Raw genomic sequence first — 23,408 nt, 5'->3', positions numbered from 1 at the left:
AATAGGAAACCTCTAAGTAACCAGAAGACTAGATCACTTGGAACGTACTTTACATTTTGCACTGTTAATAAAATTAAACCTTTGATATTTTCTAAATATATCACAGGTAATCACTGCATCAAAGAAATCCATTCTCCTTGCTGGGTTTCAAAAGCTTCATCAGATTCACAAAATCCCTGTTCTTTGTACATTTGGAAACAACTGCAACCAGAAGCCATGTTACCCAAACAGCTACCTTAAGGAACCAGGACATATTTAAGGTCATCTGTTTAAAAATATCCAGTTATTAATCCTAGCAATATTAGTTCTTTATTTCTATTCCTTACTCAATTCATGAGTGACTAATAGGTTGAAATGAAGCAGAATTTAAAATTCAGCTGATGTTGTCTGTGTTTTTATATGTAAGACTCTCTCTAATGCTTATTATACAATTATATATGCTTAGTTCTGGGAAAAACACTGCAAAAATATTTGTGATTCCCAAAGTACAGCTACAGGGAATGTGTAGGAGTGCTAATCGTGTGACATGAAGGGAAAAATTACGTAAATTCATGAAGTGCTCTGTTTTGCACTGCTTACACTTTGAAGTCAAGGCAGATACACAAACATGAACAAATCTAGCACTTGCTCTGACACTGGCAGAGTCCCAGCCAACTCCCTCACATATAAGAGCAGTTCATGTATCAGTAATGGCTGAATCAACAAGTGACAGATTTCTTCTTACAGCTAAGTGAAGGGTGGTTTAACCTCAAAGAGTACATTTACCATCACCTCATGTTCCACCATATCTCCGAACACCAAACTGCCTTGAACTTGGAATGAAGAAAAGGAACATCTTTATGGCCACCATGATCTGTTTAGGGTTCTAGAAGTCCTACTATTTGTTTTGCCTTGCTGAGGTTGAAAGCCTTTGCCTAACATCCAGAATAATATTTTCTGAAATGAAAGAGGAGAAAAAGAAACAAACAAACAAAACAAAACCCAAAAAAACTCCAAAAAAGCCCAAACAAAAAAAGTGCGGGTGCAGTATCAGAAGACTGCTTTAAAAAGTGCATGAATTACGCTGCACATAACAGTTAAACATATTCTGCTCAGAGTATCATGCAGTCTAGAGGCAGGCTAAACTGTGTGTCACAGGACAGGAGGAATATATTGGTCATTCTTAGTTTTGAAGGGGATAAACAATGAAATTAGTCAGCAGATTGATCTTTAATCCAGTAGAGTTTCAATCACAAAAGAGATTGATCATTATTTACTGTTGCTGAGGTCATTGTGTATTCATGATGTACATGTGTTTAAGGACAAGGGATTCTTGTGTACCGATTCAAATTCACAAATACAGATCAGTGGTTTGTTGTACTGGTTTCAGTGTCTGCATTTGATTGAAAAGCTGTGTGACAAGTATTGTATAAAATGCACCAAAAAGCCTTCATAGTGAATTCTGTCTTTTCTCTTTATCAGTGACAGCTCCTCTTGGTTGTCTCTGTTAAGCAATGTCCAACAGAGTGATGAAAACCTACCTGCATAATGCTGAGATAATATGGTACTGTAAGCATTCATGTTACCCAAAATCTACATATTCTGAAAGTTTTTATTTTGGACAATTTTTGTATTACTAACATTCATATCTGGGCCTGATCGTCTTTCATTTTTCCTGCTGTAATGAACCTGCTTGTTAAAGAAAATAACTCCAGATTTGACACAGGTGGAGGTAGTTAACAAGACGTTGACCTAGTTGTGCATTTGAGTCAAAGCCACACAAAGACAGGAAAATGTTTTGCTAATCAAAACATTATCTATAGCTAAGGGTCATTTTAGCTGAGGTGGCTAATATCCTGAATTGTTTGTATAATCCTATTATTTCCTTTGTAATACAGACCATTGTGTCTTCTGATTAGCCAATAGAGTTACAGTAAAAGGGGATGTTGTTTAAGAGTACAGACACTTAAGCTCCTGAGTGTGGCTCTATAAAAGCACGTAGCATTGAGGGTTTGTATAAGCACATTTATTAAGAAAAAAGAGGAAAACATTACCAATTCATCTCCACCTAGCATGATGGACTACTGATTTACAACTAATTGTGTAATGTAAAATAACCACTGGTCTTTCATCATGGCACTGATATTCTGCAAGAGAGAATGTGATTTGAGAATATTAGGCTGTATTATCTAAATCTGCTACCTTTCCTCCAGGGCTTTTTTTATGAAATTTTGATACCACTTTATACCTCAATATTTCAGTCATAAAGATTTCTTTAAGACAGGTATTCATAGGTACAGAGAGCCTTACTGTGACAAGATCTCTAAATCATCAGCACTGAAAAGGGACTTTTAAAATGTTTCGAAGGCAGATTAAGTATTTCCTGTTGGTAATAAAATAAACAGGCAGTCATCAAGATTCCACTACCACAGCAGTTGTCAGCACTTTTGTTTATTTATTTAGGACTCCAAGATTAAATTAAGGAAAATCATATCCTACATGAATTAAGGAAACTCCGGGAACTCACATATCTAAAGAATAGATGAAATTAAGATTACAGTTACAAAAACACAATGTAATCAATTAAAAGGCTTTGTAAAACTTCCAAAACAAGACTGAGACCAAATACCTATCATAACCAAGATGGAAAAGTTTCTAGGGGAGAATTTTCTTTCTTTTTCTCTTCTGCAATTTACCCTTTCCTTTTGATGCTCCAATCCCAATTTAAACTCTACTGGTTGTTTCTGTCCCATACCCACCATAAACTTATTCACAAAGGTAGGACTCAGATCACCCTTAGCCAACAACCGTCAACTTTGTACCAGAAAAAAAGTATCTCAAAGGGAAACCTTCCATCAGTATACTCCTTCCTTTGGCAGACACTTTGCAGTCCTGCATGAAGGGTCTGTTTTGGAGCCCTTCAAATGATGTTCCAGGATTTGTCTCTTTTTCAAATTCATCTCTAAATGACAAGCTTTTGGCCTTGTTTGAGCCTTAGGAAGAGACCCTCACAAATGACATGGAGAAAATAGTTTTCATGAGAGAAACCTCTCAGTAGTACTGAGTACTAGCCACTGAGAGGTTTCTCTCTTTTCCTTTGTAGTCCCTCCTCATCTGGATCTTCACTCTTTTTCAACCCTAAGCCTGAATGTCACCTTAGTCCTCGAACTGATGACTAGCCAGGGACTCAGCCATGGCCCAGTTAAAAACCCTTTGGGGAGAAACCTATCTTCAGGGTAACTGTCTTTGTCTGCTTCTTTGACACCCACCTCCCACTGAAGGTATAATTTTTATCTCTAACCATATTCCCAGTTTTAATCTTGGCCTTGGATTTAGTCTCAGCTAAGGCCTCCCTGCTAGGGCACAGTATTCAGGGAAGAAGATGTCTTTTTGTCACCTTGCCTTGTTTTAGCAGCTTCTTGACAGCACAAATAAAACTGGAGCACACCTTAGTCATTAACATATATTTTAATTCTGTCTTTGCCAAGGACCTACAGACATGGCCCAGACTACAACGTGGCCCAGAAAAACATCACACAGCTCACCCTTTCCTTTGGTTCTCCCTATTCAACTGCACACTTTGTCTCTCCCCCACATCTAGCCCAAACTAAACTCATATTTCAAGCTGGGGCCCAGTTAAAGACCTGCAGCCATGACCCAAAGTAGCAGCCTAATCCATCCCTTTAAATGATCTTTGCAATTGTTTATGGGTTCAGACAAAACCCGGACAGCTTCTGCCTTGGCAGAAAAGGAACTTTTCCTCAGAAAGGTTTCCATTAGCTTGCCCAAGGAAACCTATTTTCAATCTGAGCTCAATTTAGAATGAAAAGCTATTTTCCACGATGAGGAAACTAAATCTCCCTCTGGAATGTACCCCTAGCCAAAGGTAGGGCAAATGGATTATTTTTGTAATGATCCAAGAATCAGTGAAACATACACATGGGTGACTGAACATCAGACACACGTCTGAAAAAGCTGCATTTAATTTTGCACTAAAAAAATCTCTTTCCTCAAATGTATTGCACAATGTGCTTGCTCCCATTTTTCAGTGAGAAAAGTAAGAATTTTATTTTCTTATTTTTTTTTATTGTTAGGAAGGATCCAGAGGACCTTCCTGCCTAGACTCTCCAGGGTTCCTCCCTGTCCTGATCCCAAGGCTCCAATTCAAACTAGTGCCATTAGTCACTACTTCAGCAATGCTGGTCTCCAGTCCCACATCTGTCTCTTCCTGAAGGGTCCTTGCTGCATGGACCCTGCCCTGGCTCATTGCCCTCTAAGAATATCAGGGCTGTGATGGTCCTGCTGCTGGCCCTTAGCTCTGTCCCCTGCGCTCAGACCCTGCAGGATGGTGGCTGTCAGGGTGGGCATCACCAGCCCCAGTGCCTTCCTGGCACCCAGCTCCCCAGACTGAAGTGGCAGCTGGCTCTCACTGCTTCCTGAGGATTAATTTTTTTATTGATATATTTCCTTTGCATGTAATCCTCACAGTCCTTCACAAGCACTTTGTGTAGCATTGGGCATCCTTATTTAATAGGAATTTTAGACAGACAGTGAAGTAAATCAAATTTTCTCATATGTAAGTTGCGAATTCCTGTCATTATATAACTTTAAATAGTAAATCAGTCTATGCAGTGAAATGCAAGATAACCAAACCAATAAAATAAATTATGAAATTGATTAGTCCTTGTTCAATGGGTTGCTAGCGGCTGCCTCACAGCTGAGCTCCACACAGTAAATATGAGAATTATCCGAATATTTAGCTGTTTGTATAGATCAAAAGAAAACATGGTATGGCTTAATTTACAAGAAAAGGTGATGAAAGAAAAGATCAGAAACATCCAAGTGCAAGAAAATTGAGCAGTTTAACCAATTCTGTGGTTCTGCCACAGAAACATAGTGAAACTTCTGCCAAAAGAGGCAGACATACCTGCTTGTAATGATAATTAAGGCTACAAAATAATCATAATAACAGTTAATTAATAAAAATCTCAGAACAAATAAACGGACATATTAAAGTCTTTATTCATTTAGAAATCTTGAATCCTATAAAATCTTCTAAAAAACAACAGCAATGTAATTTCAGACAACCACTTAACATGGAAGTGTATGCAAAACTGCATCACATTTATAATCTTACCCTGGATTTTAGTATAATTTGTCTAAATAATTGCCCATTCTCATCTGCTTTTATCTTGGAAGGGACAGAAGATTTCTGCTTTTAACAGTGAATTAATTTGCTTAAAATTGCATCTACACACTATTGTATGTATTCACTCTGGCAGCAGCTTTTCCAACCACTCAGTCATTGATTTAAGAGAAGATTTGGGAAGTTAAGAGTGCTACAGCTCCTGATCTTATACTGTGTATTTTGTGATGCAGCTGTGGTTGATAGCACTTTTTTCAGTTAAGAGCAGTTCTTGGCTTAGGGGTTGATTTCAGAGACAGGAACAGAGTCCAGAAGTAGATGACAGACTCAAAATTGTGCAGAAAATCCATTATAAGAAGTGAAAATCAATCTCTAGAGTGTTGTAGAACTAGCAGATTATTTTCCTATTCTGATAGATATTCAAGTTTGTACACCTTCATCCTCATTAGAAAGGATGGGAAAATAATTAATAATTTTTCCTAAGTATTAAAAGGTAAACTTAAAGTGTTGATATCTCCAAAACTTCTTCCCATTTAACGCCACTAACTGTGGAATATATCCAAATAAATCAGAGAAAGTCTTCAGTTATGTTTTAGTGTCTGAAAACAAATTCTGTTTTAAACAGAAAATAAATACAGTGAATAGAGAGAACATTTCCAAGTCAGTTTAGGCACTTCTGTGCCTGGAGCTCTGACACTTTGGAGATAAACAGGGAACAAGTAGTTCTGAGGAAGGACATTTAAATAAAATTATTTACTGCCCACAATAATAGATGTGATTTTACAAATGTGTTTTCTTTTCACTTCCTGAAAAACCTTTTCAGAAACCAGCTTGCAAAACAGCAACACAGGAGAAAGCACCAGCAATTTTTCATCTTAATGGAGTCTGCATTTTCATATGATCATTTTCTGATGATGTGATTTTTACACACACTGACTACCCAGCAATTACAGTCGCAGGACAGCATTAGCTGTATCATCCAGCCCTTTCTTCAATTCCCTGTGCATTCCTCTGACAGATAAAAGGGTGGCCTTACAGGCTCAGTGAGGGCACTCAAATGCTGTCAGCCAGAAGCAGGCTCTGCACACAACTTCCTGTGTCTATAGTTTACAAAAGTTTAAGCGTTGTCGATCCTGTGGATTAAAAATAAAGGGTGAGCTCAATTTTCCAAACCCACTCTCAAAAAACCACTTATCACTTAATATCCACAGTAGAAAAAAAAAAAATCAGCAAAACCAACATTTTCTTCAGGGTTTTTTTTAAACATTAACTCGCTTTAACTGTCAATAGTTTAGGTGGGTATAGTTTCCTAAATTTAGTGCAGAAACTAAGGTTCAGCTGGCAATAGATTCTGCAAAAGCTGTTTTACCTTCTTTGAAATTCTCTGATGTTTTTTCCCTCTTATACCTTTCCCATAATTCTAAAATGAGACTTAGCCCACCCTGCTAGAGCAGGTGGTAGGACTAACCTTATTAGATTCCTCACAACTGCAAGTGATATATTAGATGGAAACCTGTAGCCCACTTTACAGCAATGGGAGAAAAACTCCAATACATTTCTCCCTGACAAATTTTAAAATTATGTTTTATATTATTTGTGAGCTTTTGAATGTTGCAAATGATGCCTTACACAAATGTGACCCGTTGATGCAAGAGGATAGTGTTACTTGAGGGAATATTTTAGATAACTTTTTCAAGTACATTTGGATTTTGCATTTTTTTGAGTTCTCATAATTTTGTAGACTTCAGCAATGTCTCCTGTAACACCTCCTACTGTGGATAGCATAAAGAAATTTTAATAACAACTTTGAGGATGCAAAGCAGAGGACTAAGAATTTATACCTTGAAGTACTGCTAGCACATTCCTCTATGTTCAATGAGTACAAAATACAAGCTTATTGACTTTGCAGTCTTGAAAATCCTGAATTAAGAAATTTTTAATGTAAGTCTCGAGTTCCCAAAAATCAAAAATTGTCTTAGCTAATTGGTGAGGAGGATTATGCATGCTAGGTTAAGTTGATGCTAGCCAACAGTCTCCTTCTTATATTTGCTCTGTAGAACTCCCATAGTTCATGACATTAATTGAAAACTGGGAGAAAAATTCAAGCCCCTCTTTATGTTTTCCTGTGGTGCATCCATATTTGCATGCACATGGTAGGTGGTTATCACATTGAGACACTTGGAAAGCCTGCTGTCAATCTTCATCTATTGACATTTCTATGTATTGTGTCTTATTTTAAAAAAAAAAAAAAAAGTGATTTCCAAACAGTGACAGCAAATTAGGCATTTAAACAATTATCACATTCTACCCCAAGAACCATGACCTATCCACAAAGTTTGAGATTTCTTTGTTCTAGAAATACCAAAGCCCACAATCTACACAGCTTGATATTTATTTTGGCAACTTGCAGTAAACATCAGTGTAACCACCCTTTGGCCGACGGGCAGAATGTCATTATACCAGTGTCTTTTGATGCTTTAAACATCTTCAAATACTCTCAGTTACAGTATGTAGACCTCTTAGCAGGAATTAATCCACTTTACTTTGTAAATAGTCTTGCTACTTCCTCCACTGTAAATTTATCCTGGCTCCTTTAATCAATAGTGTAATTCTACAATGCAGAGTCATACGTTCCTTAATGTGAGAGCCATTAAGCTTTGTTCTTTCTGAAGAACAAGAAGCATAAGAAAACGTATAACATGCTCACAGCTCTATGTTTACATATGAAAAGCAAAGGCAGCTGGCCAAATACACTTACAAAATGCTGAATTTTAAGAACTCCGGTCCAAAAAGTAATGATGGTATGAGATGTGAAGAAACAAAGTCAGATTCTAAAAGCATGTGCCTCACAATAACTGAAATTAAATCTAAAGTGCAACCCAGAAATGGTCATTGGAATACTGGAAATAGGAGGTAGGATGAGAAATACTGAAATTTATTTGCAGTACTAAAATAGTGTGCAGGAAATTGGAAGCCTTTCTTCTACTGTATTTTAAGTCAATGTACTTTAGTTAGAGAATGATTTATGCTGAAATCATTAATTACTCCATAGATTAAATATTTATTAACTTAACCCTTCTATTGTGCAAGTTAGTTGAGCAGTCTTCTTTGTGCTACACATTTATTCTCTTCTAACAGTAATTTTATAGGCAAGGCCAAAATGAGAGAGTTGTTTGTTCCATAGTCTGCTGAAAATATATCTTTGTTTAAATTTATAACAAGCTTTAATATCAAAGTGTACTCATACAAGGAAAAAAAAAGAACTTCTTTTTTTATAGATGAGATCAGAGAAAACTGGCTGTGGATTTTTTTGCTTTTGTGTGAGCCAAAGTAAACACAGAACAAAGCATACCCACTCCTGGAAAATGTTGTTAACCATGTATTTAGTGGTTCAGAGATTCAAACACATTTCAGTAATTAATATATGCAAAGTTACCTGAAACCTTACGTTTTCCTTTATATCCTCAGGCACTTAACCAAATGATCTTTATTCTAGTGCCTAATGGGTGGTATGTAACTGATGAGTGGTATGTAACTTAAATCCATATTTACTTATTTTAGTGTAATGATAGGGTGGGGAAATTTTTCACTGAAATTGAAAAGGTTTGGATATTTAAAGTATTATTCATAAGTTCTGAAGTGAATTTGATTCCCAGGGCTCTTTGCCTATCAGCATTAGGTTTTGATTACTCAGGGGAAAAAGGTTCTAACATCTAGAGAGGACCATCCTTACATATCCTGGCAGAGGTGAATATTTTTGTATGCCAGCTATAACAGTTCTCTGAACAATATTTACTATGCTAGTAAAACTTATAGCTGAAACTGATTATTTAAAAATGCTGATTTTAAGAAACTTAAATATATCCTGGAAAGTCTTTGGGTTTCATTTTGTTTTTAAATAAGCCACTAAAAATGTTCACATTTTCTACAAATACTTTCTAGTGAAATAAAAATAGATCCCTTATGTTCGTCTTTATTAAGCTTATTTTTGCAGTCAAATCAAGGTAAATTACATTTAAATATAAAACTGTGGTAATATGAAAATGTATACTTTCAAAGTCTCCCAGTTTTGTTTTACAAATAATGTATACATGTTTACAACATGGCATGTTGTAAACTGCTGATAACTTGAAAACAATTGTTAAAGAGAAAAAGAAACCCACTTGATATCACTCTATCTTTAAGATTTTATGCCTATTCTAATCACCTGTTTAAGTGTGGGAAATTTCTGCTCCTAAGTTCTTCAGGCATCTTTGACACCTGCACTTGTTACTTTTTTTTAAATAGCCCTTCTGCAATTATCTCCCCAAGGATAGGAGTTATGTGTGTTCCCTTTCCCCTACTGTTATTAGTCACCCATATATTAGAAAATTAGAAAAACTTAGGGTTTCTTCAGCAGTGAAGTAAAAATAAAATTAAAGGGAAGTTTTGACCTGGAGGTTTCTGCTTTCTCTAGATGTATCCCCTTTCTGCTTAGCCAGACCAAATCACCTACCATGGTGACTCCTTCCATGTTTTTTCATTACACATTATAAATGATATATCTACCCTTTGCTTCCAAATTGGTATGCTAATTAGAGTAGACTGAGCTTACCAAGGCAGCAAACTCACTCAGGTCTCATTAACTTTGCTAAGGACACTGGAAATTTAGGCTTCTTTTTATTCAGGCCTATTTATAGACATATCATGGGCTTGAGTTAAACATGAAGACATAGGAAACCTGCCCAAGTGTTTATTTACAGAACCAGTAGCAGCAGATGTGGCATTCAGAGTTGCAGGCCTACAGAGGAGCTAAAGACACAGGAGAAGCAGAAGGGAAGGAAATTTAAAAAAAAAAAAAAAAAAAAAAGTTAAAAAAAAAGTAAAATAAAGGAAAAGATCTCCCTTGCCTCAATAAATAAAGCCCTCTCCAAGCTTCCAGCTTCAGAGTGGAATTTCATCGTCAGAACCTGAAGTGGTGACAACTCAGTAAGTGAGCTCATTGCATGGGTAATAGACTGACACAGTTTTCCTTCTCATTGCATTTATTGAGCAGCTCTGGCAGCAGATCTAGAGGGAGATACTTACATTGCCCTCCCAGCTGGTGGCCATCTGCCTTAGTGACAACTGCCAGATGGAGGAAAAATGCATGAAATCAGGGATCAAACACTAAATAAAAGAAAATTACTTTGAAAGCAACTTTGTCATGTTATAAATAGACTGTTTTAAAATGTCTCACATGTTTTAATTAGAAGGGGAAAAGGGAGGTAATGAGGTAGATATAAACCTGTGAGAGAAAGATAGTGCAGCAATTTGCACAGTGCCTTACTCTGCTCTGAATGTGGATGACACTAATTGAGAGATACATTTTGATGTTCTTACATCAAAAAGTACCCATTAGATGAATGCAAGAATTACCAAATAAAGTTTCTTTCCCCTCATGGTTAGTGTGGTGGGAGCCTCCCACAAGTGCATTCCAGCTCCTGAGAGTGCTTTTCACAAGTGACTTGCTCTGACCCTCTGCACTGATTAATCTTCTGAAAGCAAACTCAGAGCAGGGATGGTGGGGACCAGTCACCAGACTGAAGCCTGCAACCATGAATCAGCCACTACAGACTGAAGAAAGACGAACAAGGAAATTGATGGTTCCCTTTTGCCCCTGCACACAAGCTTAATTATGTAAAGCATAAACAAACCCTCCTTAATTCACAAAGAGATTTAAACCAAAAAGCTAAAAGGAAAGAAAAAACAACAACAAAAAAAAAGCCCAACAACAACAACAACAAAAAAGCTTAAAACCTCAAAGACCTTGCTTTTTCAAAGATAATTCATTAATTCCTGGGAAAGTAGGGTTAAACAATTTCTCCCACACACTACTAAAAGAGGATGTTGTGCATAGCTAGAAGGACGATGCAAAATACAAAGGCAGAAAGATTTACTGGGTGTGGATGTTTATTGGTACTACTGTAGCACTGGCAAACATTGTGTTAGTGAGCACTGGAAAACTCAATGCCTCCATTTATAAATATTAACATCTTTCACCTGTTTCTATTTCTAGTAAATTTGGATGAGGCAAATTTTTGTTTTTATCTGACAATAAAGGGACTTGAAAAAGAGTATATTTTTCTCATTAATAAAATATAGGGGAGAGACGTGAACAATTGCATAGCTGATTTTACTTGAGTAATGAGTTTTGAGTGAACAGTTTTGATTTGCCAAAATAATAGTCATTTGCAGAAGGCAAAGTGTTTTCTTTTCTTCCCTAGAATTTGAAGGGACCTGTTTAGAAGACTCAGTTCATCACCTTTTCACTGTTCTTCTAGATGTAAGTGTGCATGGTAGTCACCATTTGTCTAAGACCAAAACCATTATCTCTCAAATGTAACCATCTCTTGTCATCCTGAACTCTGTGCAGAGAGGCACAAACAGCACCCAGAGAATATTTGGTTCAGCTATTCACCCAGATATTGAATATCTGAATTATTAATATGGATGTGGCAATATGTTGATACAAACAGTCAGAGGTACACATTGCTAGGAAAGTCTCCCTTAATGTCTCCTACTTTTCCATATGGAAATAATATACATTTTGCAAACCAAGAGCACCATCAGAAAGCTTTGCCTCAGTTTTGAAGACTGTATTATCCTTTTGGCATTTTAATCTAATTCTGCCTAATATTCCATGTAACAGCAGTGTTGCTGTGAACTTTCTTATGAATTTATTTTGTAGAATAGGGTAGTTCTGGGAAAAGAATCAGTGGGTTTTTGGGTTTTTTTGCTGGTGATTTTGTGGGGGTTTTGTGGGGTTTTTGTAGGGGTTTTTGTTTATTTCATTTGCTTGGTTTCAGTGAAAAACATAAAAATTAAAAACATGTTGATTATGGAAGAATTTTTGGCACAAATACAACTTTGTATTGGAAATGAAACAGTCATCTTTGAAGATATCAGGAAAAGAAATGTGGAAATCCCTGCCAGGTCAGACAATACCAACAGACTAACACTGATGTTCTTCAGGGGTAATACTTTCAATTCTTTAGTAGTAGGAGAAGTGTATGTTGTCTGCATCTTTTTGTGAACCTCAAAGTGAGTCACCAGAGCAGTGCTGATGGCTGAAGTGATGGTTAGTTCTGCTTAGTCCTTGGATCAGGATTCTTGAAAAATTTGGGATATACCAGGAAGACCATTGATCTTACTGAGCTCTCACCACTACAGAGTACATACATGCACTTTGCCCCATATCAATGCATGAGGAGAGAACTACCATCATCTCCTTTAGCTATGCAATTATGTTTTCTATGTCAAACCTTAATATTTTAATATTTTTCTTTCCTAAATATTGATTTGACAATATATAATAAAAAATAATAATTTAGCAGCAAACACCTATTATGAAGAAACTGTCAGTCAGATGTGTATATACTGTTCTGTCACTGAAATAAGAATGTTTATATGCTTCATGGTAGAAATACTCCCCGTTATTGAAGATTTTGCAACTTTATCCTAGAGATTCCTTCCAGTATCTGAAGGAAGCCTACAAGAAAGATAGAAACTTTTTACAAGGTCATGTAGTGATAGGAAAAGGGGGAATAACTTCAAAATGAAAGAAGGCAGGTTGAGATTAGATGTCAGAAAGAAGTTTTTTCTTGTGAGGGTGGTGAGGCACTGGAACAGGTTGCCCAGAGAATCTGTGGATGTCCCATCCCTGGACATAGTCAAGATCAGGTTGGATGGGCTTTGAGCAACCTGGTCTAGAGGAAGGTGTCTCTGCAGGGGGATTGAAACTACATGATCTTTAATGTTCTTTCCATCCCAAGCCATTTTATGACTCTAAGACTCTATAACTCCTTCCTGACCACCCAGGCAAGCTGCATGTACTTCAGAGTAAACAAGCAACACAACAGGAAGATACAGACTTCGAAACAAAAGCAGCTCTTGACCAGGATGAACTGTTTTGTGAACAGCCAAGTATTCCTGGTGTATTACAGGATAAGGACTCCCAGGCCCTAACAATGAGGGAAAAAAGAAGAGAATACAAAATGAGCAGTATTATTCAGAGACCAACATAATGGAACATTTTTATTTTTATGCATAAATAAAAAAATTTGTTTTCAATGCTTTTGCTAGATCACAATTTATGTAGAAGGTGAGTAAATCATAATGAAGAAGACCAGGGTAGGATACATTCAAAACCATTGCAAAAGTGATTATTGATGTATTCATGGAAATGTATAGTTACAGTTACATATATTCCCTATGTCTGTTTGAGGATAACAGGATTTTACAGATACATTTCCAGTTGCAATTTTAATTTCTTGTTATCCTGTGGATTGGAAAGTGAGTTTGGTTCTAGGTGCCAAGTAATTAAGGTTCACCTCATAAGGTAATAATTAAGAATGATCTGAAAAGGTATCAATAAAGTTGTAGTATTATACCTTTCCCTCTTCTGCATCTTTCTCCCACTGTGTCCATATTGTGCAGTTAAGGAAAGAGGGCGAAACAAAGTAATGTAGAAACACAATGGGCCAGCCTGGACCATCATCAAATTCCTAGTTTTTCCCTGTAACATGATTCTAGGCAGCACAACAATGTAAACCTTTCACAACACCCATTATTTTGAAATATTGGACCTACCTGAACATGCATATAGGTTCAACAAAATAACTTGTAAAAAGGTTGTACAGAGCCTCACAACTGCCTTTATGCAGCTCAGAGCTCAAGCATCCCTTCAAGTGAGCAACAACTGTGAGCAATAAGAGGCAAAAGACTGATGAAAGTTCAAATATTTTGCACCTGAACTTGCAAATTTAACATATTCCAGCCTTCCTCAACTATCTCTCTCTGATATCTTGCGTTTCTAGGAAGTCTAACGTGGACAGAGTTCTTGTCAGAATGTACAAATACAAAAGAACTCCCTGTGACTCCTGCGCCATAGACCTCTGGTAGCTTGCAATTAAATGTATCTTCTCTCCACACTTTAACTCCACACTAGGAAACAAATGGCAATCAGAGGATTTCAAACAAACAAAAAAAATTCATGGCCATCTATGTTTTATTCTTGCCTGCTAGAAAAATCCATTTTTGACTAAAAACATAAACTAGAGGAAAATGTTTTTATATATTACCTAAAGAAATTTGTAGAGAGACTTTCCCCAATTTTTGATAGATGGACGACAATTATAGACCTTTCCCTCAATTAAAGCTTGCTCACTAAGTGTCCAGTACCAACACATGTAGCTTGCAGGAATAAACAGAACAATCTCTCCTAAATTACCAAGACTCCCCCAGCTTATGCACTTGTGTCCTACAACCTCATTCTCCGGAGTCTGATTGCTGTACAAGTCAGAGAAGTGGAGTTGATGATTGAATGCAAAAAGGCGGGGGCATGTAATACCTTATTAGGCATTCTGCAGACTACTCAAAAGGGGTTTATTTCTTGTAAGAATTTCAATTAGCTGCTAAAGAAGAGAAAGTCGCTGAAGCTTCCATGAGAAAGCAGCTAAAGATGCAATTTTCATCTGGTCAACAGGTAAGAAGCAATTTTCATCCTATTATGATGTGTTCTGCAGGAGACAGATTGGAGTAGTGTGCAAGAAAATGCTTTCCCCGCACTTTAGCAAAGACCCATCAGTGCCTAAAATTCAGGATTTTCTCTAAAAAGCTAAAAAGGAGATCTACAGTCCAGATAATGGGGGTATCAGGCAGCTTAATCAGAGTTGTATTGCCTGTTCAAGTCTGAAAATTAAAAAAAAAATTTAAATATTAAATAAATCAAGTATGTACATCCTGTGTGTTGGCTCTGAAGTCCAAAAAACTCCAAACCAGTGTGCTTTTGATAGTCAAGACTAGAAGATCTGTACACATATTTCATGTATGTATTTATGGCAAGTATCAAAGACAGTATTCTGATTTAATCAGTGCTGTCTTGCAAATATTTAATCCTTCATCCTGTAAAAAGAAATCTAGTTTTTGTCAAGAAACTTTTTGCCCATGCACTTCCATGTATACTTGATCATAGCTTTCAATTCCCTGTATTCAGAGTCCACTGAAGAGGATCAGGAAACTGGTCTTTCAATGGGAGAAAAACTATGTCCCGGAAAGCTGTGTCTATTACTAGATATCCGCATCAATTGAAAGATGATAGCTCTGATTAACAGTGATGAGGGGCTGCTGGCTCTAACAGCAATGAAGATTTCTGACCTGAGATTGCCCATACAGCATGTAATCATTTTTGGCCTTTTATCTACTGATTTACAAAGTATTTTTAGAGAAAAGCATTCTACAGAGTGTTCCTGCCAATTTACTCCATCGCAATTTGTTTCTTCTTTACCTTGCTATTTTGATTTTTGCTTTTGAAAGCAGTCTATATTGGTTTTTTCCGCCCTCCCTATTCTAACCTACCATTGCTTGTCTTTGTAGTCCTACTCTTCATCCTGTCATTGTATCCCGTCTTGTCTCCTGAGGTAAAGCTCTCCTGACAGAGATTTTCCTTGCTGTTTTACCACTTAGAAAAGGTTCAAGCATAGCTTTTAGGCATATCTTAGGTGTGGGTCATTTGATAGCTCCTGTGGGACTAGCCATCTATTTTTACAACATTGAACCAAGAACAATGGAATTAGGAAAAAAAATCAGGAACTCACATCTTTCTCCTTCAACCACTGCCCTGAACGTGAGCAGTCCTCCAGTCTGAGCCCATTTGGTGTTGCTAAGAAACAGGGAACTCCTATTGTTCCAGAGAACATGTGTATAGCCAGTAAAAAATTAAGATCCTCCCCTGTTCTGACCTGGAGTTTGGTTGTCTATCCACACACATCAGTTTCCAGGTGACAGAACCGACTGCAATGCTGAGTGTAGCCCAGGGACCAGACCTCACGTGTCACAAAAATTCATCCAAACTATGGCCCAGCTTCCCCATTTGTCAGATAAAAGCAAGGAGCAAAACAAAACTAAGGATGAACTTTGTAATATTCACAAGTGCAATGTCTGTTTCTGAGAAGGGAAATACATCCTATTATCTGAACTGTTTCTAAGCATCCCCTTTCATCTGGTAATGTTATGTATGCATACATGTGTTGGTGTCTGCTGATGCCATCTGAGATCACTTTGTGTCTTTCATTTTCACCTTGCTCCTACATCAAATGATGAGAGAATGGTTTCAGTTTCATTTTAAAGGGATGCTTATTAACATGCATATCTTTCTGATCAGCCTGCACTGGCTACATCAACATGTACTCTTACCATGTCATGGGGAATGCCTGAATTTGTGTCCTGTGGGGAATCCAGGCACACAGTGAAGGAACAGATGATGTTAGGAATGATACCTAACTGAGAAGAGCCCCTAGAGTCTATGCAAAAGGCTGAGGGTGATCCACCCAGGGGCAGTCAAGCACTAGAAAACAAGAGAGAGAAGTGCAACTGCTGAGTTCCCTCTCCCACTACATTGGCAGCTCAATGCAAGGCAGGGAGCCCTGCCTTTCACATGGTGATATCTGTCAGAGGCAGCCACAGGGGGAACAGCCAACTGAGCTGGTTCCAAGTACCCTGAAAGGATCCTGTAAACCAAAAATTTTCAATTCTACCACAATATGAGTGTCAGGCACTACACTTCAATAAAAAATAAACTTGAAAATATTTCTATAAGAACCATGGAGTAATCCAAATGTTTATATTATGACTGTCATAGACAGGAATTCATTTATTATTTTCATCTACATTCCTAAGTCTCACCTGCATTTTTCACTCTGTAAATATTGGATTAAATTACTTTAAAATGAAACCTCAAGTTTTAAACACATGTATAAGCTGTCCACTTACATTACTAAAGTAGGAGAGACACCATTTGAGTGGTTTAGCAGAGGAGAATGAGTTCATTGGACAGATCTGTTCTTGAAGTTTTGCAGAGGGTTAGCAGGGCCAGCTGTGTTCCAAATAAATGTGCTGACCTAAGTGAACTTCCTATCAACAAAATTCTCACAGGCTCCCATTATTTTTCTTCAACAATTAATCAACAGCTGCTGAAAAGTTATGAGAGTGCTTGTAATTTTAAATGAAATTAATGGAAGTCCTATCTTCTGATATGTAGAAGGAGGTTTTTATTCCTAACCCTGGTGTGAAATTTCTGATTTATTTTTTTTAAATCAATTACCCTTCTGAACTCACATGTCTCCTCTGTTTGGGAGAAAGGATCACAGACTTTAGCATGACAGGCACGAATATCTTGCACAAATTCCATTGCTTTAGGAAATTCCATTTCCTAAAGCAATAAGACCAACTATAAAAAGATGAGGGTGTTTGTTAGAATTCTGACATCATGGGGATACTCCTTTTGAATTCATGTAAACTTTAGGTTTTCTGTTGGGATTTAGCATTATTTGGCATCTGTACTACTGGCAGTCAGGGATAGAGCTGTGTTTGTGTAAGCACCCCTTACCCAGAGAAGAATAAGTTCTGTTGGGCAGAGCCCAGTGAACAACATGGAGTCACCCTTGCTGGGCTCTCATTCCAGTGTTGGAGGCTAAATTCTATTGCCTTTTCTCTTCCTGTACCTAAAGGAAGGTATTGTTTCATCCTCAAGGGTCAAACACAATGTAATTACACACAAAAAAGCGATACCATATCAAAGCATGCTTAAGACCTGATGGCAATATTCATGAAATCATTTTTAGAACTTTAAAGCTTTGATGACCAGGACATTGCACCTTTTTATGTCAGATCAAAGTGCTGGTTTTTGAGCAACTGAAGTAGGAAATAAGACATGCAGCAAGGAAATCACTGAGAACTCCACACATTTAGAATAAACCCTACCAGAAATTCTGGTTTGGGTTTTGGAGGAGGAGCAAGTTATTCTGGAGTTTCACGTGTGAAATATTAAAAAAAAAATAGAGTAATCACCAACAAACGGTGTCTCATTTGTCCAAACATTTGCAGGATCAGGCCCTGTGCAGTGTTTTTAATGCCTGAAGATTACATCATGTTCTTTTGATTTTCCTTCTGTTCAAAAAACGTGAAACACAATACATTTTTTATGACTCAGGTCACCCTTTGTTTTCCCACGGAGCAAAAAAAAAACCTTCAACAAAATTGACTGATAAAAGATTTTTATCTTTCATGGGAAAGCAATGTTGTTTCTCTAAGTCATATGTAATGTATTAGTAATAATGGTATTCCACTTCAAACAAATTACAAACTAATGTTAGTGTTCTTAACAATGTTATACTAAATAATAACTCCCCACAGGCCAATTTGCATACAAAATGTAACATTTAAAGCCAAGTTACAATTAGCACTTTGTTATGGAAGTCTGTGGATTGCAATTTACTGAAACGAAGTTATAGTCGCTGCAAGGAATTTTAATTTATGAAAAATTACCCATTTAGAATTGCTGTCACAGAGGACCAACTTCTATTAAAATGATGGGTACCTGATAAATACATCTATTATTAATGTAATGAATGACAAAAATGAAACAAAGTAAATGTAGGATTAATGAATCCACTGCTTTGCAAATAAGAGATGCAAGCTGACAACTCTTTCCCACTTTACTGATGCTGCCACATAGAGCAGTATAAGTGTGAGAGGAGAAGGCAAGAAGAAGAAACTGAGGGAAAATAAGGATAATGAAGGGGAAAAGTAAAAGGAAGGAGGAGTTCATAGACTAGAAAAAACAGAGAAATGCACAGAATATTAATGAATTGAAAAAGAGTCAGAACAAACTTGAAAACTCTAGCTCAGCAAAGATGAATCACTCTAGTATTTCATTACCTTTGGGTGAATGCTGTAAATCACCTGATAATGACAACGAAAGTTCTCAGTCCTCGAGACTTTATTTGAAGGGAAAATCATTAGTTGTCTGACATGAGTACTTACAAAATTACAACATGTAAATACAAGTATTCTGATACCAAAAAAAAAAAAAATTTTTCCATTTACTCTCCTGAAATCATGCTTAAAAACTTAAGGCTTGCTTTTCATTTCAGTTAGAGGGGGCTTGGCCTTCAGGAGTATCTGATGGATCTCCCATTTAAAAACAGAAGACCATAAGAGTATCTAAAATGTCAATCTGTTTGGCAAATACTGCTAAATACATTCTGTAAATACCAGCTGAATTTTTTAGGGATTTCCTTTCATTTATACATACATGCTTTTGCACTCCCTTCACAAACATCAGGCCTTTGTAGCTTAGCAGATCCCAATGTACTGCAGCGTGTCCCCAGAGCAGGAATTTGGTTTTTCTGTCAGCCAGGCCTTGGGGAGGGTCTCTGCTGGCTCCACAAGGCTCACTGCAGAGGAGTTGGATCATTGCCTCTGTTTTCCTGGCAGGGGGAGGCCTTGCCAAGCCACCCTGCAGCTCTCCACACTGCCTGCAGTGCCACCACTGAGGATGGGAAGGAAAAGGGAGAGGCCAAATGTGTACAAATCATACAGGCTACAAGAGGCCACTTACAGGTCCAGCATATTTACATGGCATATACTTCCCAGGAAGCTGTTTGAAAGCCCCTTGGGTAATCTGGTTTCTTCAGGCAACAGAGACATTCCCACATAATTTATGAGACAAACCATGATGACTACACGAGTTCAACCCTTTTTTATCTGAAGAAACATCACTGGGAACTCCACATGTGACATTCTACTGAGCTAAAAATTATGTGGAAAGCTATTTCCCCATGGATCTTCTGTGAGAAAAAAAAAAGAGTTTAAACTTAAGATAAATATTTTTTGAGGTTATTTACCCACCTCTAGTGAAATCTGATAGATATATTAAGCTATATAAAACAAATTTTGATACTATAAACTCAAATGAAATCACAGCTTGCCATTGCCAGGATGATATTTAGGCAGCACTGAGCAGCAATGGTTGATTGAAGAATGAAAAATGTGTAAGCAGTAAGCAACATAAATTCAGTCACATGGGAAAAAACCACATATACATTTCACACACGTGGCACAACCCCATTTATGGAGACCAGGGGGAATGGTGCCCTCCAGATTGTACCATATGACAAGGAGAGCTTGGAGGACCAAACTGAGCCTGGGAGAAAGCAGTCACCACTCCATTGTTCTCTCTGGTTGTACCCACAGACACCAGCACAAAGCTCTGCTTTAGTTCTATGAATATCTTTCCCATAAGAATTGTTTCTTTCTTTTCCTTAGACATTATATCATTATATGCTTCTACAAAACAACAATGACATGTTCCTATGATCAAGATTCTTCTATCAAGGCTTCAAACATTCTAATATTAGAACAAAATACTGTAAAAATAACTGGGAGGGACATGGAAAAAAATGACAAAATAGATCATATTTGTGAAATGGTGCTCTTTATTTTTAGATTGCTTGCTTAGCTTCTTTGTAAACAGTCTTGTTGCTTTATAGGAGTGTTTTGACTCATATGATTCAGAATCTGGGTCCAAACCAGTATGACTCCCTGTTTGCCTTTACACATAATGGCTGTTCTCATGCAACTAAAGGCTGTTCTCTAGAATATAAACACTGGGTTAAGTCCTCATGACAAACTAATTAAGAATTCTTATTACAGTATAAAAACCAAAACTATAGTGGTGCATACATTCAGTATGTAGATGATGAAGATAATTCACTAAAAAAAATATATTCTCATGTCTATTATAATATTTTCCTTAATTTTAATTTAAAGAATTGTGATTATACTCAAAAGTGCCCATCTTGGCAGTCAAACATAGGTATTGTATTTCCTGGCATGATTTTGATTTTTAAGTTTTTCTAGTTTTGAAGATGATTTTGACAAGCACCTGTTCTGCTCTCTCCATCTGGAACCTGACAGACAAGGTGAGTTTTTTCTGGTCTGCCTGAAAACAGCAGCAATCCATTTTCTGTCGGTCAAATGCTTTAGCTTCACCTGACGAGCTGCTATTGCTCTCAATATTCTTTTCCCTTTTCATGCTTGATATGGTATTGCCATGATTTGCCCTCTGATTCATCTGATGATGAACAGCATTCCACTGAAGCATATTTTCAAGTATTCTCCAAGATATTTTAAATGTTCAAGTTGTAAGGAGCAAAAAAATAAATAAATTGAAATAAGCACCTGATCTGCAGAACTTAATGAAGGACTTTATACTTCTACCCCATCAATTCTCCATTTACATTTAATTGAAAATTTCTTGTTTTTATATTCTGGCAAATGAGGTAAAAATAAGGTGAAACTTATTTTTGGAGATAAGAGTATGTTTTCTCAATTCACTATTATAACCAATCACTAAAATGATGTGTTCATGAAATCTGTCAAGAAGTGACAGTGGCACCATCCCTTTCTGATGACTAATGCTTTACACCCAGGTGATTTTATTGAACTTATGGCACTGCATGATCTAATATCAAAATGCCACAGATATAAATGGTTAGAAATGTTCTCTACACTGACCAAATCAATTTTCTCCAGCTTCACCCCTGAAACCAATATGAAACTAATAGACAAAAATTTCTTGGCAATTTCTGGAAAATAAATTTGTGGTTCAGGACCCTGCTAGAAAGACTAAAAGGCAGGGATGATTATTTTACAACCTGAGGCTACTTGGAGATATTTGAGGGGTATTATTCAATGAACACATACTGCCCCTTTATCAAGGAATGATTGTACATTGATTCTTTTATTCTCAGTCTCTAAAAGCTAGAAAGATTAAAGAAAATGAATAAAGCCTCATCTCAGCATTTCATCTGATGTGAATCAATGTAAGTGACTTCTACAAACCTGTGCTCAGTTAACCCAGCTGTGTATGACAGTTTTATCAAATGGAATGGCTGTGATGGAATCTAGTAAAACACATTGAAAAGAGACATTTTCATGGAGCACAAAAAACAATAAAACCTTTTAAACCAAAATTGCAAAAAGGTTCATTTAACAACAGTTAATTGAGACCCGACTTCAGAGCAGTACTTATCCAGATTTTAAATCCAAAGCCAATTATTATGGCTATGTTGGAGCTAAAGGGACTGTTATACTGGGGGATGGAAGGATACAGAGCATTAATTCTAGTCAAAAGTCATTCAGTAGCACATGCTAAAATCCAATTTATTAAATTTTAATACATATTCAGCTGATAAAAACTGTAAACTCTTAGCTTGCTTCAAACTGTTAAACCATATCCAAACTACAACTCTCTTCATCAATACAATTACATTAGTAAATGCAAACTAATACAATTTTGAAAAGTGGTCATTCTGGATCTTCATGTGATAGCAAGAGTGAAACACTGAAGACTTCTCAAGCCATGTATTATAGTAATATATGTAAGTCATTTAGTACACTGATGTTTTCTAGTTCAAAATTATGCATTCCTTCCTTTCAACAGTTTTAGTATGCATATAATTCAATTTTGTTTATAAACAAAATGAGTTTAATGGGTATATGTATACACTCAGAGTATGTCAAGGGTTGGTCTTTTGCACCTGTGATTAATGGCTTCCTTCCCTTTGTTAATTTATGAAGTTTCTAAGAGAATAATTTTTTTCACAGCCACAGATGTTACATCACAAGCAGGGAATTATGTTTCATATTATAAATAGTTCAGGTGTAAAGAAAAATTTAGGAAAGAAATTTCCTGTTTATACACATTTATCTTGAGTAACTATCTTTGAAGAGAAACCTACAGAAAAAAAAGCTGCTCATATAGGTAATACTGACATGTTTTAGTAATTTGTTTTTAAATGTTTGACCCAGACAAAAACTAATCTTTAATTTAATGTCACCTTTCTCCTCACAACTCTGTTAGATGCATATATCTAATTTGAAAGAGATATGAATCTTTTCTGTTTAGACTTGATGTCCATCTCACATTGTAACTTTGCACAGTGTTGATCATACACATATGCTAAACAAATATTCTCAGTATTTAAATTTTTTATCAAGAGGTGGTATCTGAGATATCTGATAATATCTTCCTGATACAAGATTTCATTAACTATTGCAAAATATTGTGAAATCATAGAATCATTTAGGTTGGAAAAAAGCTTTAAGATAATCGAGTCCAACACCAACTGAGAACTCTACCACTGAACCATTTATCCAGATGCTACATATACATGTCTTTTAAATAGCTCCAGGGACAATGGCTCAGCCAGTTCCCTTGCCAGTTTTTCCAAATGCCTGACAACCCCTGCCATGAAAAAATTTTTCCTAATATCCAATCTAGATCTCCCCTAGAGCAACATGAGGTCATTTCCTCCCGAGCTGTCACTTGTTGCTTGGGAGAAGGCACCAACACCTACCTAGCTACACCCTCCTTTTTTTTTTTCTTGGTTCTTCCTGTTTTAAAAGTGATTTCATATCT

The sequence above is a fragment of the Melospiza georgiana genome, chromosome 2, assembly GCF_028018845.1.
Source record: "Melospiza georgiana isolate bMelGeo1 chromosome 2, bMelGeo1.pri, whole genome shotgun sequence".
Classification (NCBI taxonomy): domain Eukaryota; kingdom Metazoa; phylum Chordata; class Aves; order Passeriformes; family Passerellidae; genus Melospiza; species Melospiza georgiana.
The sequence above is the reverse complement of the archived record's forward strand: the minus strand, read 5'-3'. Positions refer to the sequence as shown.